Source organism: Macaca nemestrina, chromosome 9 (assembly GCF_043159975.1).
Source record: "Macaca nemestrina isolate mMacNem1 chromosome 9, mMacNem.hap1, whole genome shotgun sequence".
NCBI classification, from domain to species: Eukaryota; Metazoa; Chordata; class Mammalia; order Primates; family Cercopithecidae; genus Macaca; species Macaca nemestrina.
In genome coordinates, this window is record NC_092133.1 from 89,608,373 (window position 1) to 89,620,525 (window position 12,153).

The window sequence follows — 12,153 nt, forward strand, 5'->3', positions numbered from 1 at the left end:
AGGGACAGATTTTTTTTTTTTTCTCACGCTTTGTAAGGCTAATAATTATAATCATTTCATTTTGGTGGACCTTCTTCATGAAGAGATGATGTCAAGGCACTCATCACAGGTTAAGCTGAACATTATTACTATTACTATTTCCAGACTGGGTCTCTCTCTGTCAGTCAGGCTGGAGTGCAGTGGGTACAATCACGGCTCACTGCAGCCTCGACCTCCTGGGCTCAAGCAATCCTCCTGCCTCAACCTCCTGAGTAGCACCACCACTATCGGCTCAATTTTGTATTTTTTTTTTTTTTGAGACCGAGTGTTGCTCTGTCGCCCAGGCTGGAGTGCTGTGGCGCAATCTCGGCTCACTGCAAGCTCTGGTTCCCGGGTTCACACCATTCTCCTGCCTCAGCCTCCCAAGAAGCTAGGACTACAGCAGCCCGCCACCACGCCCGGCTAATTTTTTGTATTTTTTAGTAGAGACGGGGTTTTACCATGTTAGCCAGGATGGTCTCGATCTCTTGACCTCGTGATCCACCCGCCTCGGCCTTCCAAAGTGCTGGGATTACAGGCGTGAGCCACCGTGCCCGGCCTTAAATTTTGTATTTTTTGTAGAGATGGGGTTTTGCTATGTTGCCCAGGATGGTCGGGAACTCCTGGATTCAAGCCATCTGCCCACCTCTGCCTCCCAGAATGTTCAGATTACTGGATTGAGCCACGCACCTGGCTGAACGTTATTTTCTAAATCACCAGAGAAAGTAAAGGAGTGCTCAAAATAGTGTCAGATGATGAGTGGGATGACTGTGATGAAGGAAGGAGTTTGTCAAAAAAAAAAAAAAAAAAAAAAAAGCTAGTTCCAAGAAAGAGAACGGAAAGAGTAAAGCAGGAGCTGTCAGAAGAGGTAAAAATGTCAGAAGAGAAAACTATGTAATTTGAGGCCAAATTACAGAAAATAGTTCCTGCAAAAATCAGATAGATATTTAGCACCATAGGAAGGGGGTGAAAATCAGATAGGTAGGTATCCTTAAGAAGTTGTGGCCTGCCAGGCGCGGTGGCTCACGCCTGTAATCCCAAGACTGGGAGGCCGAGGTGGGTGGATCACTTGCGGTCAGGCGTTCCAGACCAGCCTGGGCAACATGGCCAAACCCTGTCTCTCCCAAAAATACAAAAAAATTAGCTGGGCATGGTGGCACGTGCCTGTAGTCCCAGCTACTCTGGAGGCTGAGGCAGGAGAATCGCTTGAATCCAGGAGGCAGAGGTTGCAGTGAGCCAAGATTGTGCCAGTGCACTCCAGCCTGGGCAACAAGTGCAAAACTCTGTCTCAAAAAAAATAAATAAATAAAAAATAAAAATAAATAAATAGACTGCATCACAGCTCATGCTGTAGAAAGATGTTTCTGGAGAGAAAAATTCAAGTAGCCAATTTAAATCAAATATTAGGAAACTTAAACCAAAAGAGCTCACGCCTGTAATCCAAGCACTTTGAGAGGCTGAGTCAGGCAGATTACCTGAGGTCGGGAGTTCAAGACCAGCCTGGCCAACATGGTGAAACCCTGTCTCTACTAAAAATACGAAAATTAGCTGGGCGTGGTGGCACATGCCTGTAATCCCAGCTCATCAGGAGGATGAGGCAGGAGAATTGCTTGAGCCCGGGAGACGGAGGTTGCAGTGAGCCAAGATTTTGCCACTGTACTCCAGCCTGGCTGACAGAGCAAGACTCTGTCTCAAAAAAAAAAGAAAGAAAGAAAGAAAATTAAACCAAAAGACTAGTAATACTTCAGAACTTAGGGACTGTCAAACCAGTTGCAAGAAGATATATTCATGCAATCTTTGTATTAAGAGTCTCTCTAGCTGGGCGCGGTGGCTCAGACCTGTAATCCCAGCACTTTGGGAGGACAAGGCCAGTGGATTGCTTGAGCCCTGGAGTTCAAGACCAGCCTGGGGAACATCGTGAGACCCGGTCTGTATTTTAAAAGTTTTTAAAACAAAAAACAAAACGAAAAAAAAACCTCTGAGCTAAGTGGACCTTTGATCCCCTCACTCAAATTTGACAGTTCTCCATTATTCATAAATGAGGTAATAGTTGTTGGAGATGGTCTTCTCTGAATGCAAGACTAGTACTTTGGCCTGATTATGAACTTCCTGCCGTCCTAAGGAGTCATCCCAGGTGTCCACTATATCTTTTTCAGCATTGAGTACTAGCACAGTCACATGTAGGCTTTCTTCCACAGTGAAGACTTGGCATCAATCAGAATGATGCCACAGGTCCTTGGCCTTTTCCACACTGGGCTCACTTTATCAACTGGCAAATGCTCATCCACACCTGGTCCACCTGGACCACCTCCTTATCTGTAGCCCTTTCACCTCTGTGTGCATAGAAATGTCTTACCTAAGCTCTGAAATCTAAACATTCACAGAGCACCTTGATGCTTGAGAGCATCTTCACAGAGGTATACCTTTAAGATCTATGGTTTAAAACAATTGAATTGCAAAATGTTGCTTCTTACAGATTGACCTGCCTGATTATTTCCTGTTGTTTATGTACATTGATTATTATCAAAAACTTTATTATTATTTTTTTTTTGAGACGGAGTCTCGCTCTTGTTGCCCAGGCTGGAGTGCAGTGGTGCAATCTCGTCTCACTGCAAGCTCTGCCTCCCGGGTTCACACCATTCTCCTGCCTCAGCCTCCCGAGTAGCTGGGACTACAGGCACCTGCCACCATGCCCTGCTAATCTTTTTGTATTTTTAGTAGAGACAGGGTTTCACCATGTTAGGCAGGATGGTCTTGATCTCCTGACCTCATGATCCACCTGCCTTGGCCTCCCAAAGTGCTGGGATTACAGGCGTGAGCCACCGCGCCCGGCCAAAAACTTAATACTTTTTAATAAATATTGTCAGGCATTTTTTTTTAATTTTTTTTATTTTTTTGAGATGGAGTCTTGCTCTTGTCGCCTAGGCTGGAGTGCAGTGGCACGGTCTTCGCTCACCGCACCCTCTGCCTCCCAGGTTCAAGCGATTCTCCTGCCTCAGCCTCCCCAGTAGTTGGGATTAGAGGTGCCCACCACCAGGCCTGGCTAATTTTTGTATTTTTAGTAGCGATGGGGTTTCGCCACTTTGGCCAGGCTAAACTCGAACTCCTGACCTCATGATCCACCCGCCTTGGCCTCCCAAAGTGTTGGGATTACAGGCGTGAGTCACCGCGCCTGGCCAGTATTGTGAGTTTTAAAAAACAAGTTCCCCTCTAGAAACTCCTCATCCGTACAATTGGTTACAGGTTTGGAGTGTTACAGAGGTTTTTAAATCTTCTACTTAGTAGTTCTTGAAAAATTACCTTACCTATTAAGCTGAGATTCCCCTTTCCCCCAGGACAGTGCCATTAAGTAGGCAGGGATCACCAAGGTTCAGAGATGTCTCTTGCTCAAAAATCATAGTATCTGTTAAATAGCAATAACTGTAGCTAACACATACTGCATTCTCACTATGCTTTGCACTATTCTACTTAATCCCATTGAAACCTCATAACAACCCAGCAGTAGATACTACCACCATTTGGCAGAAAGAAACTGAGTCACCCAGCTTCCAGATGGCTGAGCTGGAAGTTGTATGGGGGCTGGAGGCCCCATCTGATTCCAGGGTCTGTTCTCATCTACTGCATCTAGATCCTAGTAAGAAACGGGCTTTTCAGGCTGTCTCCTAAACCCCTCCTCTCGTCCCTTTCCCATCTGAGAGGAGAATGAAGTGAGAAAGCCAACTGACCTGTCTAGTCACAGTATAGTCCCTGTCCAAATGTCAGTTTTCTTCTTGAAGTGAGGTGCTCTAGGAGGCAGAGATAACCCAGGTGGGAAGAGGCAAATTCGGCAGTCACAGCCTTGTCTGGTTAATTTTCTTGACTAATATAGAAAACTGCAACTTCGAAGCTGCTCTGATGCTCACTGAAGTGAGCTACCACCAGGAAGGCTGGACCCCTAGGTTATTTGCAGTTCTTTCAGAGAACTTGACAGTTCTTTCAAATAACATTTTTTACTATGTATTAAATAGTGAAAGAAGGATTATGGGATACCTGAGCTTGCTGGTTACTTGCTTGAATTGGTTTCTTTGCCCAATAAAAGACCACAGCTTGATTAGGTGGTAGTGGCTAGTGTTGGTGGAGTGGCTGCCCTTACTTTGCCCATTTCCCCAGCAGGCCAAGCAAGCAACTGAGGGCCTTACTTGGATGTTAGTAAGCTAAGTTCTAGCTCCTCACCCTTTTTTTTTTTTTTTTTTTTTTTGATACAGAGTCTCACCCTGTCGCCCAGGCTAGAGTGCAGTGGCACGATCTGGGCTCACTGCAACCTCTGCCTGCCAGGTTCAAGCAATTTTTGGCTAATTTTTGTATTTTTATTTATTTACTTTTATTTTATTTATTTATATTTTGAGACGGAGTTTCCCTCTTGTCTCCCAGGCTAGAGTGCAATGGTGTGATCTCGGCTCACTGCAACCTCCGCCTCCCGCGTTCAAGCGATTCTTTTGCCTCAGCCTCCTGAGCAGCTGGGATCACAGGCACCCACCACCATGCCCAGCTACATTTTTTTTTTTTTGGTATTTTTACTAGAGATGGGGTTTTGCCGTGTTGGCCAGGGTTGTCTCGAACTCCTGACCTCAGGTGATCCACCCGCCTTGGCCTACCAAAGTGCTGGGATTACAGGCATGAGCTACCGCGCCCAGCCAATTTTTGTATTTTTAGTAGGGACAGGGTTTCACCATGTTGGCCATGCTGGTCTGGAACTCCCGATCTCAAGTGATCCACCTGCCTTGGCCTCTCAAAGTGCTGGGATTATAGGCAGGCATGAGCCACCACACCTGGCCAGCTCTTTCTTCATTCTAAGTCATCTTTTAGTCTGATCATGAGTTTTCCCACCAAAAACTGTACAGTTAGATGCCTTCATCTCTATGGAGCCTCAGGAGAGTCAGAAAACTTCATTTGGATCAAAATGTGCAAGGGACAGGACAGCATGCATTTTCTCTTTCTCTCTACCTTTCTTTTTCTCTTATTAACTTCCATTTAAAAAAAAAAATGGAATATTTTAAACATACAGAAAATTGTGGATATATAACAAAGTTAACAGACATTTTGCTCTTTCCTTTTATTGTTTTTGGACAAAAGATTACAGATAGGCCAGGCGCGGTGGCTCCACGCCTGTAATCCCAGCACTTTGGGAGGCCGAGGCGGGCAGATCACAAGGTCAGGAGTTCGAGAACAGCCTGGCCAACATGGTGAAACCCCGTCTCTACAAAAAATACAAAAGTTAGCTGGGTGTGGTGGCATGTGCCTGTGCCTGTAATTCTAGCTTCTCGGGAGGCTGAGGGAGAAGAATCACTTGAACCCAGGAGGTAGAGGTTGCAGTGAGATTGTGCCACTGTACTCCAGCCTGGGCAGCAGAGCAAGACTCTGTCTCAAAAAAAAAAAAAAAAAAAAAAAGATTACAGATAAACCAGCGCTCTGAGGTGCTTTTCGACTCTTTAAAAAGCATTACTGGGCCAGGCGCGGTGGCTCGTGCCTGTAATCCCAGCACTTTGGCAGGCTGAGGTGGACGGATCACCTGAGGTCAGGAGTTCGAGATCAGTCTGGCCAACACAGAGAAACCTGTCTCTACTAAAAATACAAAATTAGGCAGGCATGGTGGCATATGCCTGTAATCCCAGCTACTCGAGAGGGTGAGACAGGAAAATCGCTTGAACCCGGGAGGCGCAGGTTGCAGTGAGCAGAGATCGTGCCATTGCAGTCCAGCCTGGGCAACGAGAGTGAAACCCTTAAAAAAAAAAAAAGAAAAAAGAAAAACATTACTGGCCGGGTGCTGCAGCGGCTCACACCTGTAATCCCAGCACTTTGGGAGGCCGAGGCTGGCGGATCACAAGGTCAGGTGTTGGAGACCAGCCTGACCGACATGGTGAAACCCCATCTCTACTAAAAATACAAAAATTAGCTGGGCGTGGTGGCAGGCATCTGTAATACCAGCTACTCGGGAGGCTGAGGCAGGAGAATCGCTTGAACCCAGGAGGTGGAGTTTGCAGTGAGCCGAGATTGAACCACTGCACTCCTGCCTGGGCAACAAGAGCAAGACTCAGTCTCAGAAAAAAAAAATAAATCATAAAATAAAATGAAATAAAAAATAAAAAGCAGGCCAGGCGTGGTAGCTCACACCTATAATACCAGCACTTTGGGAGGCCAAGGTGGGCGGATCATGAGGTCATGAATTCGCGACCAGCCTGGCCAACATGGTGAAACCCCGTCTCTACTATAAATACAAAATTTAGCTGGGCGTGGTGGTGCATACCTGTAATCCCAGCTACTCCAGAGGCTGAGGCAGGAGAATTGCTTAAACCTGGGAGGCGGAGGTTGCAGTGAGCCGAGATCATGCCACTGCACTCCAGCCTGGGTGACAGAGCAAGACTCTGTCTCAGAAAAATAAATACATAAAAAGCATTGCTGTAAATATATTTTTTTCCTTTGGTAACTGAAACCACTCAGCCTGTGTCCTCTCCCTCTCACTCCCCCCGGAGGAGAAGAAACATCAATGGTGGCCGGGCGCGGTGGCTCAAGCCTGTAATCCCAGCACTTTGGGAGGCCGAGGCGGGTGGATCACGAGGTCAGGAGATCGAGACCATCCTGGCTAACATGGTGAAACCCCGTCTCTACTAAAAATACAAAAAACTAGCCGGGCGTGGTGGCGGGCGCCTGTAGTCCCAGCTACTCGGAGGCTGAGGCGGGAGAATGGCGTGAACCCGGGAGGCGGAGCTTGCAGTGAGCCGAGATCGCGCCACTGCACTCCAGCCTGGGCGACACAGCGAGACTCCGTCTCAAAAAAAAAAAAAAAAAAAGAAACATCAATGGTGATAGCAACACCGGCTTCACACTCAGGAGAAAACTGCACCTCCTGTCGTTTCCGGGGCTCTACACTTTCACAGAAAGTTCTCTAGTAACCAACTACAGAAATGATCCCTGAAAGCTGCCTAATTTTTGAGTGATAAAATATTTCTAAATGGTCAGGCACAGTGGCTCACACCTGTAATCCCAGCAATTTGGGAGGCTGAGGAAGGTGAATCACCTAAGGTCAGGAGTTTGAGACCAGCCTGGCCAACAAGGTGAAACCCCTTCTCTACTAAAAATACAGGCCTGGTGCGGTGGCTGACGCCTGTAATCCCAGTACTATGGGAGGCTTGAGGCAGGTGGATCACCTGAAGTCAGGATATCAAGACCAACCTGGCCAACATAGTGAAATCCCGTCTCTACTAAAAATACAAAAATCAGCTGGGCGTGGTGGCACACATCTGTAATCCCACCTACTCTGGAGGCTGAGGCAGAAAAATTGCTTGAACTCAGAAGGTGGAGGTTGCAGTGAGCCAAGTGCTCTACTGCACTCCAGCCTGAGCCACAGAGCGAGACTCCTCAAAAAAAAAAAAAAAAAAAACCTGAAGATAATTTTATACAGTCAATGGGGAGTATTGAAGTTTCAGGATCAGGGATTTAATTAAATTTGTGGCCCTTTAGGTAAATATCTTTAAAGAATATTGTTTCAGGCAATGTAGTTTGTGTGTGGGTGTGTGCTGTCTTGACTTGTTTTTAGGCTCTGGCTAAAAGTCAGTTCCTCTTCTTGAGCTGCCGATTATGTCTGCATCCCCAACCACCTCCGTTATCAGGCTCAAACACTAGGGACCATTATACACCCAGCCTAATCACTCCAGGGCCAGCTACTAGACAACTAGAGTCAGCCCCCATGTCCTTCAGCCCCCAGAAATTACTCAAATTAGCTAATCCCAAACCTGTTGGCCTTGCCTAACCCTTCTCTTCCTGCAAAAACCACAACAAAAGCTCTTCCGCAGTTCCCCCCTCACTCCCTCTGCCTAGTGACCCCTTCTGTTCCTGCTGAGTGGCCTTGTGTGAAGCCCCAGGGAAATGAGAGTACCAAACTAAAACTTGGGCCAACATGGTGGCTCACGCTTGTAATCCCAGCACTTTGGGAGGCAGAGGCAGGCAAATCACTTGAGGCCAAGAGTTCAAGACCAGTCTGGCCAACATGGTGAAACCCTGTCTCTACTAAAAATACAAAAATTAGGCGGGTGTGGTGGTGCGCGCCTGTAGTCCCAGATACTCGGGAGGCTGAGGAAGGAGAATCACTTGAAACTGGGAGGTGGAGGAGCAACCTCCTCTGAGAGTCTGGAGCGCCACTACTCTCCAGCCTGAGGAAGTGAAAGACTGTCTCAGAAAACAAAAACTAAAACTGTAAAACTTGTAAAACTGGTTTGTGACTCCTGTACTGCATCTAACCTCACCATACCTCACCTAAGGTAACCTGTTTTGTTTGTGTTTTTGTTTTTGAGACAGAGTCGCTCTGTTACCCAGGCTGGAGTGCAGTGGCTCCATCTTGGCTCACTGCGGCCTCCACCTCCCAGATTCAATCAATTCTCCCACCTCAGCCTCCCAAGTACCTGGAATTACAGGCACATGCCACCACGCCCAGCTCATCTTTGTATTTTTAGTAGAGATGGGGTTCCACCATTCGTTAGCCAAGCTGGTGTAAAACTCCTGACCTCAAGTGATCCACCCACCTGGGACCCCCAAAGTGCTGGGATTACAGGCATGAGCCACTGTGCCTGGCCAAATCTGAGCTTTTTATAAAATCTTCATCATAATGGTTCTTAATAAAGTTGGCTTTAAAGTTTTATTCCCTCCTACAACAGAGGGTGGGGAAAAAAGGTAGTTCATAAAGATCAGTTGATCTTTTTAAAATAATTTTTAATTGACAAATAATTGTACATATTCATGGAGTACATAGTGATGATGTTTTGATACATGTAACGTATAGAGATCAGGATAATTAACATCCATCATCTCAAATAATTATCATTTTTTTGTGTTGGGAACATTCAATATTTTTCTCCTAGCTATTTGAAACTATTATGGTGAACCACAGTCATCCTATGGCACAGAAAATCAGATAGCTGTACTTATGTATATCCTTTAGCAAATCTCTCCTTATCCTTCCTTTCCCGCCACCATTCCCTTTTTAAATTTTTTTTTTAATTTTTTTTACTTTTTGGAGACAGGGTCTCGCTTTTTCTCCCGGACTGGAGTGCATTGGCTCAGTCTGTGCTCACTGCAACCTCTGCCTCCCGAGCTCAAGCGATCCTCCCATCTTTGCCTCCCGAGTAGCTGGGACCACAGGCTCTGGCCAGCACACCCCGCTAATATTTGTGTTTTTCTTTTTATAGAGACGCGGTCTCGCTATGTTGCCCAGGCTCATCTTGAACGGATTGCTCAAGCAATCCGTCCGTCTCCTTTTTCCAAAGTACTGGGATTACAGGCGTGAGCTACCGTGCCCGGCCTTGTTTTTTAAATTATTTTTTTGTTGAAGGTCTCACTGTGTCGCCCAGGCTAGAGTGCAGTGGTGCGATCCCGGCTCACTGCAGCCTCGACCTCCCGGGCTCAAGCGATCTCTCCGTCCTCAGCCTCTCGGGTAGCTGGGACCACAGGCGCGTGCCACCACCATGCCCAACTCTTTCCCAGTTTAACTGTGGTTAAAACTGGTGTTTGGGGGCAATGAGAGAGACCCGCGAAAAATGGGAAACAAGGGATAGGGCTGACCTCTTTTGCGGACAAAGAAAAATAAAACAAAGTTTCCTCAGAAAACTAAGTTGCCTCCCAGCCGCCTGGTATCAGGAAGCACTGAGCCCGCCCAACGCGGGCTCCTCCCCGAGCAGGCCGCCCTTGTCCGCCCGGAGCTGGGGAGGGGGGGCGGCCGCGGGACCACGTGGCCCAGAGCGCCCTTCCTGCGCCGCCAGCGGTGGCGGGGCCGGGCGCGCCTGCTGAGCGGGGCGGGACGCGGACTCCCAGGCTCTGCGGAGAGCGGCTACCACCGGCCTCTGATTTTTTCTTGAGACCTAGTCTGGCTCTGTGGCTCAGGTTGGAGTGCGGTGGTGTGATCACGGCTCACTGCAGCCTCAGCCTCTTCTCGCCTCAACCGCTCCGGTAGCTGGGACCACGAACGGGTGCTACCACCCCCGGCTACATTTTTTGTATTTTTAGTGGAGACGGGGGTCTCTCCATGTTGGCTAGGCTGCTCCCGAACTCCGGAGCTCAAGCGACCGACCGGCCTGCCTGGGCCTCCCAAAGTGCTGAGACTGCAGGCATGAGCCACCGCGCCCGGCCGAGAGCCTCTTTTGGCTACTCCTCGCCTTTCCGGGGCCAGGCGTGTGCAGCTCAGTGGAGAAGGGTCCCTTCCCTCTACGAGACGTCCTGGCTGCCGAGGTCAGAGGCGCGGAGAACGGGAGACCTGAGGTGCGTTCCAGCATGTTCCTGCAGCCCTCCACTCCCTCTCGCAGTTGCGTAACGTCAGATCCCTGAAACACATCTCACATACGCTAGGCGTGACTGGTGGTGTTTCTCCCTTTGAACCCTGATAGATACAGGAGGCCACTAACAGAGATAAGGAATTGTACCATGTACTCCATACTTCAATAACTGGGTGCTTAGGGACGAGGCTGAGTTCTTACTGCTATCGTAACACCCACGGCAGAGGTTAATCTCCTATCTGACAAGTGGTCAACTTTTCTGCCTTCGGGAAGACTTGGGGCTGGGCTGAGGGAGATAATCTAGAACTTTTATAGTGATCCCGTGTACATTTCCCTAGAATGATGGGTTAGGGTATAGGGATTAAATATACAATGTATACTTTAATATACATTAAAAAGTTCTGGAAGGATGTACCTCAAAATGTTTTTAGTGGTTTCTTTTTTCCCGTTTGGAACACTGGAACAACCGACTCTGTTATTTTAGCCCTGTCTCCTTCATTGCTTCTCCAAATTCAGGGACCTCATTGGAACAAACTTGTTTGTAGGTCGTCTGGGCACCCTCTTGAAATAAATTGTCTCTCTTTGCTCTTACAGGTCTCAACTGCTTTTTACCAATGTTAATTCCACCGACTACTATCAGAATCTGATGAGCAATCCACTCATCAGATAAGCTGTTTCTACACTGTCCTGAATGACCATATTATAGATGCTGGGAAAAAAATTGTATTAAAGACTGAGTCAGTTGGGCATGGTGGCTCATGCCTGTAATCCCAGCACTTTGTGAAGCCGAGGTGGGAGCATTGATTGAGCCCAGCAGTTCAAAACCAGCCCTGGCAGCATAAGCGAGACCCTATCTCTACAAAAAAATTTTAAAATTAGCCAGGTGTGGTGGTGTGTACCTATAGTCTTAGCTACTTGGGAAGCTGAGGTGGGAGGATTACTTCAGCCTAGGAGGTTGAGGTTGCAATGAGCTGGGATCACACCACTGCCCTTCAGCCTGGGTGACAGAGCAGGACCCTGTTTCTTAAAAAAAAAAAAAAAAAAAAAGTCGTGGACTTTGTTATCTTTATGCATATGACTCATCGATATATCTGTAGTTCCATATAGAAAGCACACTTAGATTGGGCACAGTGGCTCATGCCTGTAATCCCAGCACTTTGGGAGGCCAAGACTGGCGGATCACTTGAGGCCAGGAGTTCAAGACCAGCTTGGCCAACATGGCGAAACCCTGTCTTTACTAAAAAATACCAAAATTAGCTTGGTGTGGTGGCACATGCCTGTAATCCCTGCTACTCCAGAGGCTGAGGAATGAGAATAGCTTGAACCTGGGAGGTGGAGGTAGCAGTGAGTCAAGATTGCTCCACTGCCCTCTAGTCTGGACGACAGAGTGAGACTCCATTTCAAGAAATAAATAAATAAATAAATAAAATAAAACACTTAGGAACATGCTATAGAAAACTAAAATTATAAATGTTAAAAATTTAATCTGTTATTTGTTACTGGAATATGTTCATTCTTGCACTTGGGACTAGACTTAGAGATTTTAGAAATTGCAGACCAAATAATGAAGCTCCCATGTAGATCTGACTCAGAAAAACACGGAACACTGTTGTGGAACACCATCCCTTTTCTCACTTTTTACCCCTATTCTGCCTCCTCCATCCCTGGAAACAAGGCAACAGTCCTCTTCTGTGGTTACACAGTACCTTGCTTTAGACATTCTAACTGCCTTCTTCATCCTCTCAAAACTCGATAATTTAGGTAAGACTTAAGAAGTTTCAGACTAGTGGCCAGACATGGTGGCTCACGCCTGTAATCCCAGCACTTTGGGAGGCCA

General features: G+C 47.2%; 1 pseudogene; it reads right to left on the reverse strand.

The window, feature by feature from the left end:
* Window positions 1–6,803: 6,803 nt before the first annotated feature.
* Window positions 6,804–6,980, reverse strand: LOC139356462 (small nucleolar RNA U3; annotated as a pseudogene).
* Between the last annotated feature and the right edge of the window lie 5,173 nt (window positions 6,981–12,153).